This window comes from Chamaea fasciata, unplaced genomic scaffold (assembly GCF_029207755.1).
Source record: "Chamaea fasciata isolate MVZ Bird 193981 ecotype frontalis unplaced genomic scaffold, bChaFas1.0.hap1 SCAF_2, whole genome shotgun sequence".
Taxonomy (NCBI): Eukaryota; Metazoa; Chordata; class Aves; order Passeriformes; family Sylviidae; genus Chamaea; species Chamaea fasciata.
The window spans coordinates 97291260-97311450 of record NW_027094087.1 but is presented as its reverse complement, the minus strand read 5'-3'; positions in this window follow the sequence as shown (position 1 = coordinate 97311450).

Genomic DNA, 20191 nt, shown 5'->3' with positions numbered 1-20191 from the left:
CGGCGGTGTCACCGCTCCGGTGGGCGAGCGGAGGGCGCGGCGGGCGGCCCGGGCGAGCGCCGATCACTCGCTCCAGCCCGAGGCGGCGCTGCGGCCGCCGGGCCGAACCCAGGGCTCTCCCCAGGGCCTCCCGGAGCCGCGGTGTCGGGAAAGGAAGGCAAGGGGTCGGGGTGTGAGCGGCGCGGCTGTAATTCCCCGGGGCAGGGGCCGGAACGCTGAGGGGGAGCGTAAGGGGAGCCCTGGTAAGTAGGAGGCGACGCCTCCGCAGTCCAGGAGTAGCACCCTGGGCCTTGCAAAGCAAAAACTTGGGAAAGCGGAGAGCCGTCTTTGCTTCGACCATCACCATACAGCCCCCAGGCTGGGGAAGGGCCTTTGGCTTTCAGCCTTCGCACTGAGTGCTTATCAGTGGTGGACCAAGGACAGGCACCGGGCTGAAATCCACCGCCTGGCTTCTGGCACCATCCTGAGACCTCTCTATACATGCCAGGAAAGAGACGTGAACGGAGTCCTCGTTGTGACAGGAACATGACAAGGCCGGTTTGTAGCAACATAATTAAAGTCAAGCATTCTTCATACCACATCTTGTGGAAAAATGATAAATCCAGGGCACCTGACACAAGAACAATACAGATGCATTGCCTTATGTCCTGCATCAGGCTTTAAATGAGGCACTGGAGTTTAGGTCTCCATAAGTTTCCTTTGAGTGAGCAAAACAGGAAGGCAGGTGAAATTCAAATTCGTCTCCACACAATCTCTGCATTGTAATACATTAATTCTCAGTATGGGAATGGATTTTCTCCACTTAAGTGTTTTCATTTGTGGGTTTGTTTTCTGAATAGATTGAGACTTGCTTTACTTTGTGTCTTCATAGAGTTTCAGTCTCTTCTGCAGTCTTGCACCTGCACTCTCCCACCAAGCAAGAACTTAGAAAATTACAGTAGAGCTCAACACATACACTCCTGCAGCCAGATGAAAACAATGCACTTTTTTTAATATTACAACTTGTATTGATAAGAGAACAAAAAGAACAGGCTGTACTAACACTCAGTGTGAATTGGGTTCCAAACTATTCTTTAAAACAATAGTGACAAAGAATGATTGATCATCTATTTATATTGGTAGAACATTGAACTGCCAGCTAAAATGCTGGCCTAGCATGGATGTAAACAGTTTGGGCATATTCTGAAACACCGTATGAAATATTTTGTGCTAGTGCATCAAAATCTTTATGTGGTACTTATGTGTACTCTATTTATTTATTGTTATACTAGAATTTTTTAAAACTGCAGAACCTGTGCCTGTCATTCATGCTGCTCTATTGATTGGTAAAAGCTACAAAGATAACACAGTTTCAGCTGGTTAGAAACTGATTTATTTATAAATCTGTCATTATTTATTTATAGTCTGGGGAGATAGGCCAAGAACCTACAAAGCTAACTGAAGCTGATGAAATGATACACCGTATATAAAATTAAGCACATATGTTCTGTATCAAACAAGGTTCTCATCTTGAGCACTTCATGCTCCAAGGTTTCTCACATAAAGGTGCCTTAAAGCATGGTGGTGAGTGCTAGAGAACTGAAATTCTAAGGGGTCACTGGAATTTCTATGCTTTCAGGGTCTTTCAGTGGAAAGGCAAATGTGATCCTAGGATATACTGGCTGAAGTATTTCCAGTGGAGATACATAGAAAAGCATAAAGCATAAGATCTTATCAGAAATGCCATACTCAGCTTATTCAAAAAGTACATTTATAAAAAATGAGAGCAGGTGCAGGGGTGTTAAAGGTAATGAAGAGTCTGTCTTATGAAAAGAGAGTTTTGCCTAGTGACACAAAGACTAAGAGGTAAAAAAATTTGTTGTTTATAAACATCAGTATGGTAAACATAGGGTGTGTACCCAAAATGATAGGTCTTTATGAAATTTGAAATTAAACTGAAATTATCTCCTCTTTCTTTGGCTTTCTAAAGAGATACATGTCATATTGCTGTGTTTATAGTTACCTTCATATTTTTGTTTTCCTAGGCAGAAGCTATTGCAACATTGGAAGTTTTCCAGAATGATGTGGAGATACTCTTGGACTAGCCAACATGCTGGAGGTCCATTAATAGCAGTATCACAGGACTTACTCCCAGATGTGGGACATGAAAAGAGAACCTGGGCAAGTGTCCTTCCTACTGTGCTAAATGCTAATAACCTTTTGGAGCTGTGCAATGTGGGAATCATGCATGGGGAAGGAGGGTGGGGTATGAGAGTGAGCTTTGGTTCATGGTTCTTTGGCTTCTGCTGTCATAGCAACTGGATACAAAACTGTCAGTCTCATAGTAAAAGATTAAAATTTGCCTACCCAAAGAAGCGAAGTGGTGGGCGTTGTTCTGTTTCAAGAGTGAGTGTTGATATGTGTAGTTTGGACTGGCTTTGAAGCCATCAACTGTACATTGAAATAATATTTTGGTATTTTATCTTCATTTGCAGGAATATCAATTAGACTGTGTCATGACTGCACACTTGCACATACATTCATACCTTTCATTTACTACAGTGGGATTCTTCTCAATAACTACCAAAAGTTCAGGATCCAGCCTCAGCTAGTCTACCTCTCTGGTGCACAGGTACCTGTCACTCCAAACCATCTCTTTCTAGGAAAAGTGACATAAATTGCCTTTTGCAGGTGCTTTATTTTCTTTGTTAACTCAAGTGAGAGGAAGCACAGATGCCTATCTTGGACTGTCTTCCAGATGACTAGTGAGGTGAAGTAAAACCCATTTGAATGTGACAAAGGTAGCTGTAAACACTGAATGAGAACAGACAGCCAGAGACAGCAAACCAACATGTACTCACTATCTCAGTGACAAATAATAATTGAACATGAACATTCCTAATCTTAAAGTAGGAATCTGACTTCCATTCCTGGCTGAATTCTTACCTGGCTTTTTACTTTTTTTTTTTTTTTTTTTTTTTTTTTTTTTTTTTTTTTTTTTATTTTTAGAATAGCATCTTAAATATAGCTTTTTGACAATGCTTTGTTACCATGTACTACTACCTTTTTATTTTCCCTGGCCAGAGCAATCAAATTAGGATACTTAATACTAATGCTTTGTGTAATCATAGATATCCTTGTGTAGACTGTGGGCCAATAAAAGCCTTTACTTCATATGGTATGGCATTTCATAGGCATTTTTAGCAAGGGAATCTGTCATTTTATGATGCTCCCTGTTCTGAAGGAAATGGCAGACATATGTAATGCGAACAGGAATGTTATACTATCTAAACTTTAAAACCAAGTAATCTGTAAAACCAATCACTGTAAAGATTTAATTGTTTGAAAACCCTGTTGTTTTGGTCCTAGAGAATCTACTATGAAGATGCATTGTATATATCTTTACAACTGACATGAAGAAACACTTGTTTTTTTCTTCTTGAGTTCTGAGGTTTTTTATTTTTTTCTTCTGAGGCACTAAATAATCCCCAGGAGAAGATGCTTTAGGATTTCCTGGATACCACACAGCACAAACTTCTAGCCCTGCAGCTGGACCAATAGTATCTCTTGTCATTTATAAGATGCATCAAATTTGATCCCAGATAAATTAAATGAAGACGGGTAGAATCCTAAACCAAACACATAATACTTTAGTACTTCTGTAGGTCTCACAATTTTTTTCTCTCAGTGAATTAAAAACTCATCACTATAATTTTTTTAAAGACTAGTCAAGTAGGATTTTTAATGATTTGGAATCTTATAAAAGATGCTTTAAAGTGCTGTGTCTCATCTTCAAAATGGTTTAAAATTCAAGTTGAAATGGTTTTTTTTAGATAAGAGCTGAAGGTTCTATGATTTTTCTGCAGTGCTTGATATTACTCATATCCAAATGGCAACAATGTGTAGAGAAATGTGATAATAAAATCCATTGAGTAAGGAGGTGTTAATATATAGCTGGTGATGCAAAGTTTTAAAGGAAGATATTTTGTCATTATGATCTGCTACTTACTGAATGTTATTTCTAAAGATAGTTGGTTATGATTCTGTCATGTAGTAAGTCCTGTAATACTCTGGATACTTGTATATTAAAGTGCTCTTGCATGTAGAACATACTTTATTTCATCCTTGAGTCTTTGAAACCCGCATTTTTTAGAATCCATTTCTATATCCTGGTGCTTACCAACACTATACAATTCTATATAAACGCACTGTAATCATTACAGATTTTCTCCATGTCTACATTTGCAGCATTATCAAGAAGACCCTCTGCTTACATTGAATATAGGCACCAGCTTCTACGTGTCATTTTTGGCACCTGTGTCAAATATTTTATATTTTATATAAAATAAATGTGTGTGTGTATATATATATATATATATATATATATATATATATATATGTATGTATGTATCTATGTATTATATGCAATACATGTTAATATATAATATATTTATATAAACTATTTATATAATATAGGGCTATTTTATAATTGACCCGTACAGACTGATAGGCCCTGCATGTTCTCGATTTTGCTGAATAATTTGGTGTGGTGGACATGGTATGTCACATAAAGTGCAAAATTGGATCATAGATAGAAAATTTAAATAAAAGATAAGGTTTTCTTTCTTGCCAATTAAGAAACAAATTTAGAAGCACAAAGGATACTGACTTGCATAGAACAGGGTAAGCAAGAATATTTCATGTGATGCAACAGTTCTGCTGAAGCCACATGTATGTAATCAAACCTGTATAAGTAGATCTCTTATCAAGACAGTTAACACAAACTACTGGTTGCTATTATGAACTGAAAACTTTTGCAGTTTATTGAACCTGTACCATTAAAATAAAACACAATTAAATAGAATATTTGCCTATGCTGCAGTACACAGAGATCGAGATAAGGAAGAGGACCTTAGACAACATGAAGAGAGTAATATTTTCTACTTCAATGAATAAGACAATGCTAATGCGTTAGTTATTTTTAAAATAAATTATCTTTATTAAAAAGGATTCACTTTTCTGGAATGGGTATGTATGAAATATTCAAATCAGAATATGGAAAGAAGAGTTGTTCTTTTACTGACAAATGGACCCAATTCAAGAAAATCTTAGACACGCTTATAATCAGCTGTATTCATGGCTTCACGTAGTCTAAAATACAACTTGAAACAATCACAAAGTTAAGCACATGTTTAAGTGTTGGTTGGATAAATATGACTTCACAAATCATCAGAAAATATATAGAGATGAATCAGAAAAAAAAAAAAAAAGACATTTGAGATGCTAATGTGCAAGTGCCTGTGCTTAAAATTTATGTACAATAAAAGGGAAATTGAGGAAAAGTAAAACCTCATCCACCCTCTTTCACAAAGACAATCCTCATTCTGCCATCTGGTTTTTCTTCATACTTCAACCAAAACCAACTGCAGAATGAAAATTTTGAGGCAACTTCAGAGAACGTGATCAAAGTATGCATTTCTAAATTAGCAAAATGTTAAAAAGCAGTACTACCACTCGAGTCTTTCTTGTACTATCTGTGATTAAAATGATCAAATATGTGTTGAATTTTAAAAATTGGAAGGATATTCAATTTTTTATTAAGATATCATCAAAACCAAGGACAAGATTGTTATGGTAGAATTGTATTGGGGTGGGAAGCCTTTGTTTTTGTTTGTAGTCTGAAGTTTAAAATATTTATTTTATTATTATTCCCAGTAGCAGATTCTTATATTTGTTATGGATTAAAAAATTGCCAGCTTCTCTGTTTATGAACACAAAGTATTTGTTTTATTTTCCATGTTAGAATGGAACATCACGGTGAAACTCAAGAAATGCTGTAAAATTTGTTCTGTGTGTATTTTCCTGGGAAGTATATGCAAGCATCAGAGCAGAGAGGGAAATAAGCAATTTCACAGGTGCAAAATAGCTTACAGTCAGAGAGAGAGAAGAAAAAAAAAAAAAAAAAGGCAAAAAAAGAGATTTTTCCCAATGAACAGAAACTTCAGAGATGCAGCATTTGTATCTGGGTGCCAAAACCTAGTTTTCTCAGTCCATATTTAGGCACTTGCACATAGGTGGCCTACTTGTCAGTAACACTAAACATTCACAAATGAAAAAGAGATTGCTAGGTACTTTTAAAAACCAATCAGCCTTTACAAAGTTGCCTGAGCATCTGAAGAGACAAACTTTAGCATGTAGTCTTAAAATTTCCAGCCTGTAGTTTAAAATATCACACACCCCATATTTTATCCACTACAATGTGTTCTTTTGATCTTAATTGCAGGTTTAATACATCTAGGCCTGTGAATTCTATGTGAGGTCTCAGGCAGTGAGGAATTACTCTTAGCTAAGGTAAGTTACAGCACACTGCAGCTGCTCTTCCTGACCACAGCATCAACAGAACAGTCCGTGCATCAGGGGTTGTTCTCAGTGTAAATCTATGTTTGCAAGGTGTGTACAGGCAACTATTTCACGTGTCTTGCATTAAGAATGTTGTTTTTTCCAGGCAGAAGCCTGCAAATCTGTCTGTAGTCTAAAGTACAGTAAGATAGTTATTTGCTCAGCATACCAAGTAACATGATAAAGGAGTCTTGTGTGCTCAAGACACTTCTGTTTATTCAAGTGTCCACTGGTGAGTGTCACTAAGGATTATGGTTTTTGTTCAGGCTCTGTAGTGCTTCTAGAACAGAAAATGAGTCCCTAATGTGTCTCAAAAATAAATACTGGAGAGTAACTATCTTGGGAATATAGTATGTGGAAAGACCAGTGGGGACTGCAAAGCTGAAAGGGACAAAAACGTGCCTTAAAGTTCACATACTTTTCTTAGGAAAGTGTGTGCAATTTTTAGAAATGTACTGCAGTTGATGAAAGTCATCCTGTAAATACAGCACTTTTAGAAAACCATTTACTTACTGCGGTGTACAAGCCTAATGCTTTCAGTTAGGAGGAAGTAGAAAACCAGCCTTCCAATCCCCATCACCAAGTGGCCTGTCGTATGCCTGAGTAACCTGCATGCAAAGACTCTTGTGCCATGTTTTCTGCTATCAGAAATCTGTTTGCCCAGATCATTAAGAAGCATTGACAAGAGAGCTTCACACCTGTACTCGCTTCTTTGGCTACCAGTTCTAGTCTGGGTGAAATTTATAACCTGTTTTGTCTCCATGCTCATTATCTGAGACCTGTTTTACCCTTTCCCCTTTGCAGCATGCTGCACCCTGAAGTTGAAAGCGAAGAGATGGGCTGCAGAGCTTTCCCCAGGGCAGGCTGTTTCAGCCTAGATCATGCACCTTGATCACACAAATGGACATGCACAGCTTCTGGAGTCAAAAGGGAGTCAAAGAGCCAACACACAGCATAAGAACCATGAGTCTGTGCAGATCAGCCTACAGCGTAGAGACATTTTAGAGCACAATGCAAGATCACTTTCTTTGTGCTCCCTAGTAGAAACAGTCTTTAGAATTCACTGACATTTAATCATGTGCCTCATATCACTTCTTTTCAGAGCAGCTATTTTGGTGCTATGTGGGGGTTGTCACAGAAATGGTTGCCTAATTCTGATCTAAATTTTGTAATGTGCACCCAGATCTTCTACAGATAAGCATTTTACATCCAAATGCAATAATAATAAAGGAATTAAAAGTGATTCCATTCCATGAAAGAGCAGTAACATACTTAGCAGATATTCCTAGCTCTTGCAAAAAAGAAACATAGCACAATTTACACAAAGCCAGTGGGAAAATTAATCCCACTGCCCAACCTATCGCTTTAGTTTCTGTAGCAGCAGATGAATGGAATTTTAGTCAAATTTGAGAAATCAGGACTTGTTTCATGTAAACTTCAGGCATTGGTATTTTCAAATCACTGCTGGCCTCCTAAAATGGCTGGGGCTCAGAATTATGTTGGAGCTTATCAGCCAGAATAATATCAGTGAAGCTTGCTGTCAAGAAGTTAAGAAGCTGGCTGGTTTCATGCCGCAAGGAACACAGAGCTGAATGAGATTTTTCCTCTTACTTGCAGTGGAGCAGTAAGGAAGAGGTGAGGAAAGGGGCTGCTCACTTTATGTTCCGTGAAATACTTTTGTGACTGTAGATGTAAATCAGTCCAGTGACTACCTCATGAGTGATTTTAAGATGATATAAATGTCCTATTAAAGGCTTCTTGTATTTCTCTGCTGAGATTAATGCAATTGTTTGTTTACAATATGCCAAAGCACTTTTCTTCCCCTGGATGATTCTTTCAAAGTTCGTTTATTGCATGTCTGCATTACATTACTCAGAAATAAAGGTTTTGTCTGAATGAAAATTGAAACTTAAAATTTTAAGTTTTTAAAGAGGAGTTAAAAGAAGACATTAAGAGAAATTGAATTTTCTACAGAGTTCTTACAAGTCCAGTGTGTTTTGAAGGGTAGTCCATGATTGCAGCTAACATTACAGATTTCTGATTGGCTGCAAATTCTGCTTTGTCTGCTATAGTCCTGTAGAAATTCCTCCTTTCAGCTCCAAAGCCTGCTGGCCTGCTATGTTGTCTTTGTTTTTGTTTTCTAAACTAAACCATGCATGAAGTCCAGACCCCCTTCTGTAACTTACCTTCTCAGTGCATCCTACAGTCTCCTGAACCTTCTTACTTTGAGAACACTCAGTGCCCCTTGGGGAAGGAAAAACCTCCCTTCATGAGGTCCCTTTTAAAAAGAGCACACGTAGGGGAATTAAATCAGATGCCCATGAAATTCCAAGCCATGTCTGCCCCAGTCACTGAGAATCCAGTGTTCTCACACTGCCTCAAGAAACACATCTAAGAGAGAGATGCACAATATATGGTTTAACAATTCCTCAAGACTCTTTTGGCTTAGCACAGTTTGAAAACATGTCAGGACATTGCAGGTTTTGAAATGCATAAAATTAAAAATACATATTTAGGTGTATCAGACCATCCACTTGAATAATTATTCTGGTTATCCATCAGGCCAGCTCCATAATGCTGGCTGTCCTCCAGGGCCCACTTCTCCTATGTCTCTGCCAGATGAATGGCCAAATTGTCAAAAAGCCATTGGAGTGGGAAGATGAATAGAATCACACTGCAGGGGTCATGACTACACCCATCGACTTCCTGCTTCAGACATTTGCATTTGAGAGGAACAAAATCTGCTTACCTGAAAGTCACCTTACAACTTCTGAGTAGTTCTCCCTATGAAGTCAGTGGAGACTGACTGCAAGCATTTTCTGAGGGCAATTCTGTACATCTAAGGTCTGACTGTTTTGTTGTTTGGCTTATGTTTTGGTTTTTAGGGGGAGGAGTGAGAGAGTTTAAAGTGGGGTTTCATATCTGCACCACAGCTTGTGCTCCTGAATTGGATATCTCAGGTAGTGTCTGTGTTCAGGTAAGCTTGGACCATTCACCAGAGTAAACAGAAAGGAACAGAGATCTGTGGTCCTGTCAGCTGTGTTAAAATAGGTAATTATACTAAATCACAAAATATGCTGGGTTGGAAGGGGCACACAAGGATCATTGAGGCCATCTCCTGGCCCTGTGCAGGACCATCTCCAAGAGTCACACTATGTGTCCAACAGTGTTGTCCAAATGCATCTTGAAATCTGTCGGGCTTGATGCTGTAACCACTTCCCTGGGGAGCCCTTTCCAGTGCTCTGCCACCCTCTGGGTGAAGAACCTTTTCCGGATATCCAACCTAAACCTCCCCTGACACAACTTCAGGCCATTCCCTTGGGTAAACTGTCACTGGTCACCACAGAGAAGAGATCAACCTGCCCCTCCTCTTTCCATTACAAGAAGCTGTAACTGCAGTGAGGTCTCCCCTCAGTCTTCTCCAGGCTGAGCAGACCAAGTGACCTCAGCTGCTCCTAACACAGCTTCCCCTCAAGGCCCTTCACCATCTTTTTGCCCTTCTTTGGACACTCTCTAATAGCTTTATATTATTGTTAGATTGTGGCACGCAATCCCATCCCTGTGTCCAAACAAGGATGCATATGAACTCTGAAGCACGAGGGTAAATACCCACCACAAATTGTGTATTGCATTTCAGTGTAATTCAGTATAATTTTGATTCTCTTGTAATTAAGAGTCATATCACCAGGGATAGCCAATTAAAATAGTATTTAATGTCAAAAATAACACTTTGAATTTAATCCAGGGACAGGCTTTTTGCGTAAGGGCTCACAGTGCAAAGTTGAAGTCACACTCTTCCCAAGACCATCTACCAGAATAACTGGGCAGCCGTACTTCTCAGTGGAGGCTTCTTGCTCTTAGCTTTGAGCGATTCATATTGGTCCAAGACAAGGAAGAGACAGCAATGCCAGAGGTAACTATAATAATACATTCATACCATGTTAATTCCATATATCCAGGTTCATCCCACTCTGCACTTCCCGCTAGAGATGTTATCTGCAAAACCCTGCTGTCCTTTGCTACTGATTGATCCTCTGCAATTTTTGGTTGACTGCTTGATAATGAAATTCATAAGGTAGGGGAACAGATACCAATTCTGTTGTTCTGAAGCCTGACAGTATCTTTATCTTCTGCAATAAATATGGTACAGAAATTCTCACCTAAATCTCAATTTTGTCCCACTTTGGGTGGGAAAACTCAAAGCCCTTAGTGCTGCTTAGATGAGAAATAACTGAGTTAAGAGTTGTGGTACTCACTGGTGCCAAGACAGTTTAAAACAGTCATGACCTCGTAGATGAAAAGGAGTAATGGCCAAGCTGAGCACCACAGAGTCCTACACAAAAGCATCACAGGGACAGAGGAAAAATTCATCATATTTTTGGTTTCGATCCACTCCCACAAAGTGGAAAAAGGAATGGCTGGTAATTGCTAACAAGGAATGAAGGCAGAAATAAGCTCTATAGATCACCCACAATATAGGTAAATATAAACAATAAAGGCAATATAGTGCAAAGGCACAAACTCATGATTTGTCTGTTTATGCGACATTATAAAAAAATTAGAGAACAATGTGGACAAATAACTATATCATTTTTAGAGAATTAAAAAAGTTATACTATAATGCTCTATAGCATAGTTGCCTAGTTACAAAGCACAGTCCTTAGAATAACAGGGAAAATAGTATTCTTACAAGTGTGAAGCCCTCCAAAATACAAAAATTATTTTGTCTCTTCATCAGAGCAATGCAGGCATATAGCCATTGTATCTTACAAGTTGCCAGAACTAGACACAAAAATTTTACAGAATTTTATACCCTATTTGAGGTACAATATCTGTTTCTAGTTCTAAGTTATTCATATGAAGTCATAGGTGATCATTATGCAGAGTTCAGAATCTGTCAGAAATTTTAGGTCACTGAGGTGGACAGAAACAGCAGCTTGAGGAAACAATATGAAACAGATTTGTCAAATTTGTTTTATTAATCATGATAGCTTTGAGGTGCTAAGGATGTTCCTATAAGATTTAAATGGAAAGGGTGACAGTAGGCCATTTTTTTTTAAAGGAAAAAAATATGCTATTATTCTATAATTGATTTTTGGACTTCACTCATTTAGTCTGCAGCTTTTATGAGTTTTTATGCATTAATTGCATATCTGGTGTTTTAAAGATTCACCAAAAAGGGCGTATGCTGCTATGGCCCTATGCAGACATTCTTAGCCTCTACCTGAAAACCTTCCAATTTACAATTTAACTTCCAAACACGCTGGACTAGAAACACCAGACTAACACACTGCAAGAGTAAAAGCTTTCAGGAAAATGAGATTTCACTGCTTTTATCACCCTGATTACTTTGAATTGTTCTGCAACTTGCAAGAATAAATATAAGACTTTGGAGGTGAAGATCCAAGTCAGTTTGCCTCCTGAAATACCCAGGCTGAATTTCAAGCATCATGGGTAATCTTCTGGAGCTTATTTGTTCCAGAAGCAGTGGACTGGTAACTGCATGCCAATTCAAGACTAGAAATAGCCTTTATTAAAGTTATGTGCTGATACAACAGAGACCAAAAAAAAAAAAAAAATCTATATTCTATATTAATTGATTAAGAGTTTCTCCATTCACTTCTATGGTCATAATTTATATTTTGTTGCTGGCATAATTTACATGAAAGATGTTTTGTTTTGACATTGTACTAAGATCTCTGTAGACTGTGTTATTTTCCATGGCTGATATTTTTCACACCATCCTACTGTGAATAAAATACAAATTTATTGAATAATGCACATTTTCAGGAGTTGGCTTTGATAGTCAATTGCCTCAGTAAGAACACAAAAATTTCCAAAATCACATTAGAACCAGCTTTATGTATAGCTTCATTATTTTTCTTCAAATTATAGGATAGTTTGTAAGAAAAGCAGTTGGAGTCACTGGAATTATTTTTATTTTTTCTCTCTGTAACCGTAAGAAGATGATTAGACAGATGTCTCATTGCATATTTGTTTTAGACCAATGTGATTTAAACACACTAAAAATATAATATCCTTTAAAATTAAGCTGTTGTAACATTGTGAGAATTTTTTGTTACATTGTAGGGTATAAAAAAGTTTTCTATAAATTAATTATATATATTAAAATATATATAAAAAGTGAAATTTAAAATTCACCAGATAGAGATATGCATCAGAGGAAAGTAATATTGTGAGCAATATTGCAAGAAAATACTTTATGAATACTTTCAGCCCTTTATCCCTCTTCATATTTACTGTGAAATAATTCAAACAAATGCCACCTAAAGGGAGACTGTAATAAAACTGCTGTAACAGGGATAAGAGCATACTCACTAGGCAATAGTTTTATATTATTCTAAGATTGTGCTGTTGAGCTAGGGTTTGGAATTTTTTTAGTGTAAAGACAACAATTCCAATTTGTTCTTTCATTGTTTTAAAGTTTGATAAATTCTGGCATTAGTCTGTATCATGTGTTTATCTCTATAGACTTAAAAATTTAATGGCAGTGTCTGATAAATCAGAGTAATTGAAAGGTGTGAGGCTTTATGGGAATTTGCCGCTGAAAAAAATCATAAGGGCATCTAGCACATTAGATGTACACTACAGACCTCAATTTATTAGTTTTGGGAAGTCTAAATATCTGAGGCTATGAGAGGAATTTATCTACCAGTTCTGGACACACTAAGTCCGAAAGTAAGGAATACAGTGGATGGAACTGTGATTTCAGCATGGTGAATGTTGCTGCTAATAAGAATTTTGAAGTCAGGAACCTCTTAAGTCTGTTTTGAAGGGTATGTTTCTGTGGTCTGCTAACATTTTCTGATTCTACTTGACCTTAAAAAATATACTGTGAATGTGGACAGCAAAGCTATTTTACTCATTTCAAATACTCAAGGATGGGTAAAACTGATCCTTCTTGATAATCCCCAAGAGTCAGTTGAGGTCTTGAGTCCCAGAACTCTTTCCAAGAGTATTGTAATGTTCCTTTTGCAAAGTTTTGACCTTTCATTGGTGTTATTTTTAATACATGTTTTGAATCATCTGGCTAATATTATCACTCCTGGATTGTTTTTTCCGGCAACATCAAAAACCCATTAGCACATAACTTTATGTCTTTGTGAACTTTATGTCTTTGTGGTGCATTGATCACTGCTCCTTACTGTAATACTACCTAACTATATCACCTTCATAATTCATTGTGTGTCTATATATATATAGGTATATATATTTTTATTAAACAGAATAGTTATCCCTTCAACAAACATAAAAATCCTCATTTTAAAGTTTTATAGTCCAAGATAGTCTTTGACACCATCTTTTAAACTGAAGCCCATAAATTTTCCTTGTAGATAAGGGAAGTGCTAAAGTATGTATATTTATTGGATATATTTGCTATTTTTCACTGTGTCTGGTCAGAAACTTTGCAAAATGAAGATATGTTTTTGTATTTTGAGTACCAGGTTCTCTCCATAGATTTCTGGCCCCAGGCATCAGTGAAGTAGTAGACATTAAGTTCTATATTAAAGAAAAGTGGGGGGGGAAATGAGCACTTTGAGAATGCAGACTTAGAAATGCAAATTTTTAAAACTTTTTTAGATGCTGTTTACCATTATTCTATCACCTCTGCCCTCACACCACTTTTGATTTGTGTTTGTGCACAGCCAACTTATTTACCACCTGGCTCATGGACTCCTTCCAGCTGAATATCAGGCAGCCAGAATTTGGAATAGACACACCATAGGCTGGAGTGATGGATGACTCACTCTTGCCCATTTAAAGGTTCCTGTGTCTCTCTACAATGTTCTGTATATTCACTGCACTGAGTAGTCATTTTACCTTGAGAAGTTAATGGTTAAGCACTGAGCTGGAAAATATCCACTGTATGAAATGCAATCAGAGGACTGATGGTCTGCTTTGTCTTACTTGCCAAAGATATGAAGACCCTGCAGTTCTACATCAATCACTCTTTCCTTTCAATATCCACATAAAGGCACTGGGAAAAATTATGAGACACCATCTAAAATACCAACAACACAGATCATTTTTTGTCCCAATGGATGATAAGTCTCTTATTCTGTAAAAGTTACTCTCTGCCAAATAAGTCCCAAGTTAGAATTAAACCTTCTCAGATCCGTAGGTAATGCCCTATGGAAATCATAGACTGCATTGTTTTTTCTGCTCTCTGTAACTAAAATTCCTTGTCCTGTCCCCTACCATGTTTTCATTAGGAAACTTGGAAGGTTGATGTTTGATGAGTTTTCTCATAAATGTCATTGAGATCCCTGCTTCCCACTCCTGTGTGTTGTCCTTTTAATGTCTGAGTTGAGTCAGGAGCTCCTTGTTTATCCATGCAGGCCTCCTACTGCTTCTGCTTGATTTCCTTCTCATTAGTATGGACCACCCTTGAGGATGGAGAAAGTGATCCTTGATTATGAACCAGCTCTCCCTGACCACTCTTTTCTCCAGGGACATATTGCATGGCATTCTTCCAAGCAGATCTCTGAAAAAGGCTAAAGTCTCCTCTGCTATAGTCCAGGTTTATAACCCTAATTTTACCTTGTTCCCTCCACTCCATCTTCTGAACTCCAGTCATCATGATCACTGCAGCCAAGAGTGCTCACTGCCTCAGATCCCCAAATGGCCCTTCCTCGTTTGTAAGTATGACATGAGCAAAGCAGCTCCCGTCATTATCTACTCAACGCACACCAGAAGATATCACCATGATTCTAATTCCTCATGAGGGCCAGGGCCAGTGAACATGAGGCTTTTTCCAGTTGTCTGAAGAAGACCTTATCCACTTCTTTCCAAGCCGGCAGTTTGTAGCAGAAACCCACAACATCGCCTGTGTTGGTTTGTCCCTTGTGCTGACACACAGGCTCTCAGCCCTTTTGCCACCTGTCCCACAGCAAGCTCCATCCATCTCTGCTGCTACCTCACATAGAGCATAATTCACACTTCTTGCCACCCTTTCCAAAAAGTCTGCCTCCATCCATCACAGTTCTCCAGTTGTGTGAAGAATCTCACCCTATTTCTGTGATTCCAATGAGATCATAGCCCTAATTCCTCCTATTTTCTCCCCACACTGTGGGCATTAATGTACAGGCACTCTAGGGAGGCCCCCAGATGTTCTTATTTCCCAGAATGCATATGAGAGCTTCCTTCTCTCATAGTACTGCAGGGTACATAACAAGGATGGGGAGAGAGAGGAATATTAAGAATATGTCATATCACAGCTCTTCTTTGCTGCCAGGGAACTCCCCTTGCACCACTAAGTAAATAATGTTGTGACGTGGGACTTCTCCACTATGCTTCACAAATGTTGCACACAAGCAGATAAAAATGCTCATTCGTTTCTGAATAGTGGAAAGCCTGAATTGCTACTTAGGGACAACAAACATGGTTCCAGTGGGCTGAGACTACAGGATCTGTAGATTAGCTCATCATAAATTCAGGTTTCCTGGCAATTTAGTTTTCCTGGGGATAAAGCACTAACTTAAAAAAGAGCTCACCACAAGTTAAAAATGCAGAAGCCATCTTGGGGAGACCACTGGAGGCATCTCTTGTCCTGTTGAGTCCCATCTGATTCCCCTCATAGTATCAGATTAATTCCAAATAGTTTTTTCATGCCATAATCTATATACAGATCACTGTCAAGAGCCTCTACTTATTTCAGTAAAAAACCTAGAGTTCCCTCAGTATTTCCATACTGTGCCACAACAATTCAGTTGTCAAAAGCAAATTAAACTTTTGAAAACTCTACATCCTAAAACTACTCTGTTGCTTGCTTGTTGGTCTAAAAGTAGAGTTCCCTTTCATCAAATGATGCAAAAGTTCCACCCACTAATATTACTTAGAAGATATTTTCCTTCTTTTAGCTCTAGTCTTGCATACACTTGTCAAAAGGCAACAGGGATGGAGATTAGGAAATCCTTTGATGGCATCCTAGGCAGACAGGGGGTAAGTGAGATCCTGCTATTTCTGGAGACTTTTGGCTTTGCAACACATGATTTAGGTCTACGGTGAGGGGCAGAAGATGCCATCAAGAAGACGCAGTGCAGTAAATGCATCCATTTGCATATGCATTTGTCATTTGCATATGGCAAATAAAAATCACTCAACCTACCTCACGTACTTCTCATCTGTGCAAGTTTATTACTCTGCAAAGATAGAAATAAACTTATGTTTAGGATACCAGATTCATTAGGAGCTTTAATTCCCAGCTCTACTGATACTTTCTTGTTCACCACAGCTTCAGCAGGATGCTATTTGTAGGTGAGCTGATGTTAATCATTAGTTTTGATATCTCTGCTTATATCATGTGGAACATTGCTTTAGAATGCTTGCAGTTTCAAACTTTGGGAAAGTTGACATATTTAAATTAATTCAAGAAAGGGTAAAATTTATATATTGAAGTGGATTTAAGAATGAGATAAAATAACTCTTCCTTTTCTTCTTTTCTCCCTCCCCAGCAAAACATGGATCTTGAGCAGTACTTAACAACATCATGTCACCATAATAAATATATATTTCTCAGGTATATACACAGGGTATCACTGGGTGATGCACCATCAAAGCTACTACTATCTTTCCAAAATGGCACAGAAATGGGGGTGGGGGATTCTGTAATCACTAGGAACTCATTCCTCTGTGATTGCTTTAATTTTTATGTTAAACTGTGATAAATGATCCTGCACTACTCATTTCACTTGAAGGTTGTTTCAGATCATATGAAAACAGCTGGTTTGGGGTTTTTTAAGACTAGAAGTTCCTAAAGGTATTCAGACACTGGGCAGATCTCATCTCCTGCAAGCAACTTGACCCGGCCAAACCATGTCTTGTTTTTGCCAAATTGTCAAATCGTGTTTGCCAAATCGTGTTTATTTAATGGATAAGATAGGAGCCAGTATCTTCTGCAGGTGCCTGCCTTGAGCACCCATCTTAGCAGGGGATAAATTACCCTCTGAAGTTTCTGTCCATGTTGACTGCAGAGAATCTAAATGGTCAGTTTGCACTGACTTAAATTACTAGAAATTTAGTTTATAGAGGCGTAAAGTTAAGAGAGGTGATTTTTATTTATAAATACCATCTATGTTAAAATCTTTGTCTTTTTTAAGGAGAGAATACTGCAGCATTTGTCCTGTTTTATTACAGTGTAGCTTGAAGGGAAGAAGTCAGATAGTGACTGGGATGTGGAAATATGAGAAAATCAATGCCTTGTACAGAAAATAAACATGCAGGGGGAAAATGTGAAAAAAACCCCTCCTCATAAAAGGTGTCAATTTTCTGGTTAATCAGAAAAGAGAGCAGATTTAGGCTTTCATGGAAAAATGTAGTAATAACTGTTCCTTGAAAGAAGGTAAAATATCTTTGATTTATGGTTGGCTGGCGAAACAGTGGATGGACTGAGAGAAAATTCTAAATATGTTTGTTTTGAGGAGACTAACAAATAGTGATGCAGTCTTCTGATTTTGATTTTTTTTTCTGAATGTATTTTATTAAACTGGGGGGGGGGGGGGGGGGAGAAAACCTAAACCCCTAGTAAACCTAGAAGAGGATTGGTCCTTAAACAAGGATAGCATACACACAAATGTCTAGCTATTTTAGACTCCTCAGAAATGGTTAAACACATGGTTAAAAACAAGAATTATTATCCTGGCTCTGCAGTAGATTTAGAATTAAAGTAATCTGTTTTATTTCTGGAAACAATGTGGCCCCTTTTCTTATTGTGGTCATGTTAGAAAGAGGAGTGAGCTGTTATGCAAACAGGCTACAGGGAGCTGCAGCCATTCCCCGGGGGGGGCTTGGTGCATCCTGGTGTCCAGCTCAGCTGGATGGAGATAAAGCAAAGGCAGGCTTGAAAGGGGAGCATTTTGCAGTTAATCTCATGATGGCTTTAAAACTAACATCTCTGACAGAAAGGGTCACAACAAAGGAATGATACATGGAAAAGGGTGAGGAGCATGAGATGAGTGAGGTGTCACCATTCAATGAGCAATTTGAACTGACACATGCAATTGTTTGGGGTGGACAGTATCTGACTGTGCAAACTGTATGGGATGGGCATGTTCTCAGCAAGGAGCAGAGTATAGCTCCTGATAAAAATAATGGAAAATGTCTCCCACATTCCTTGTTCACCTTCCTGGTATCTCATGGCTTTGTATCACTGTAAATTCAGTAACTGCCATTTTCACTACTGTTATTCTCAGTATTTCATTACTTGTGGAATAATTGGGGCTTTCTTCATGGCAACATTATCTTCAGTGACAGGTGAATCTCAAGCATCTGGAATTTCATTTTAGTTTGGACAGGCATCCTAATATTTAGACGATCCTTTGAATCATACATGAACTGGAAGTCTCTGAACCTGAGCTGAAAATGTGACAAATATAATGTTTTTCATGAGTTTTAAAACACTTTTGATTTGGGTTACACCTAGAAATACAGAGAAAACAATGTCCCTCTAGTATGCCAGCATTTCTAGTGGGGGAAAATGGAAAGCCTTGAAAGTTTGTCTATGGTGCAGAATAATGAAGTCCATCTTACTATATGAAGGATTTTAAAAATTAGCAAGGATGCAGTGTATTTTTCTAGTTTAAAAAGTTGAGATTTTATATCTAAAGAGGAGAAAAAAGTTGTCTAAAAGTAGCCTGATGAGTAAAAATCATCTTGTCTAATTACAGACTTCTAAAAGTTGGATATCTGAGTCTACTCTCCCTTTATAGTTAATAGAATCATCTTCAGAACACCATTTGCTGACCTATCTTAGATGCCTATCTTAAGATGAGATGAATGGCTCTCTGGAGACCTCTGTTCCTGTCTATTGAAAAGAACAGAGGATAACAACATTTTCAAAACACTAAGGCTGTGAAATAGAATTTCAAAAAACTTTTAATCAGACCATGTGGAAGACAACTGGAGTTATTCCTGGTATTTTCAGGGATCAAGGGCAGGAGTTGTGGAAAGCAGTGCTCTACTTCACTTAAGTTTTGTATTCATTTATGGCTTTATTATTGGTATGACTGAAAAGAATGCAGGTAGCAATTTGTTCCACATCAGTTTCAAAATAACTTAGAAAAAAATAATTTGTATTTCAATCTAAATCTTTGTTCCCTTTTTTATTTTATCCCATTATTTCTGGGTAATTTCTGTCTGAATCTGTGAATTCAGTGGTTGTACCCAGATGATGAAAAGCAAATAGATCATCGTGATAGTTTTTTTTTTTTTTTTTTACCCTTGACCATTTCAGAATCACTTTGCTGACTGCTTGACTTCAATTTTTTGTAACTTCTAAAATCACCAAATCTTAGAATACCATGAGCTGGAAGTGACTCACAAGGATCATTTAAGTCTAACTCCTGACCCTGCACAGGATAACCCCAGGAATCACACCATATGCCTAAAATAGTTGTATAGCTTTGAAGAGATACTCTTTGAAATATTTTTCCCCAACAATGTAGTAAAAAAGGTCTCCTCTTTTCTCTCTAACGTAGATGACCTTGAGCTCTGAAACGGCACTATATATACACATATATGCATATATACATATGTATACACACACACACAGACACACAGACACACACATATATGTGTGTATATATATATATATATATATATATATATATATATACACACATATATATACATTCATATATTCGGAAACCAGTGACAGTTTTATTTATTGTGCAAAATCCAGGAGAACAAAATTGGGGCTACATTGCACTGGGAAATGTCATACCCCAGTTTTTCAGCTGGATCCACAGTGAAGGTTGTAATGCAGTTGGTGAGACCATAACCATCTTACATTACA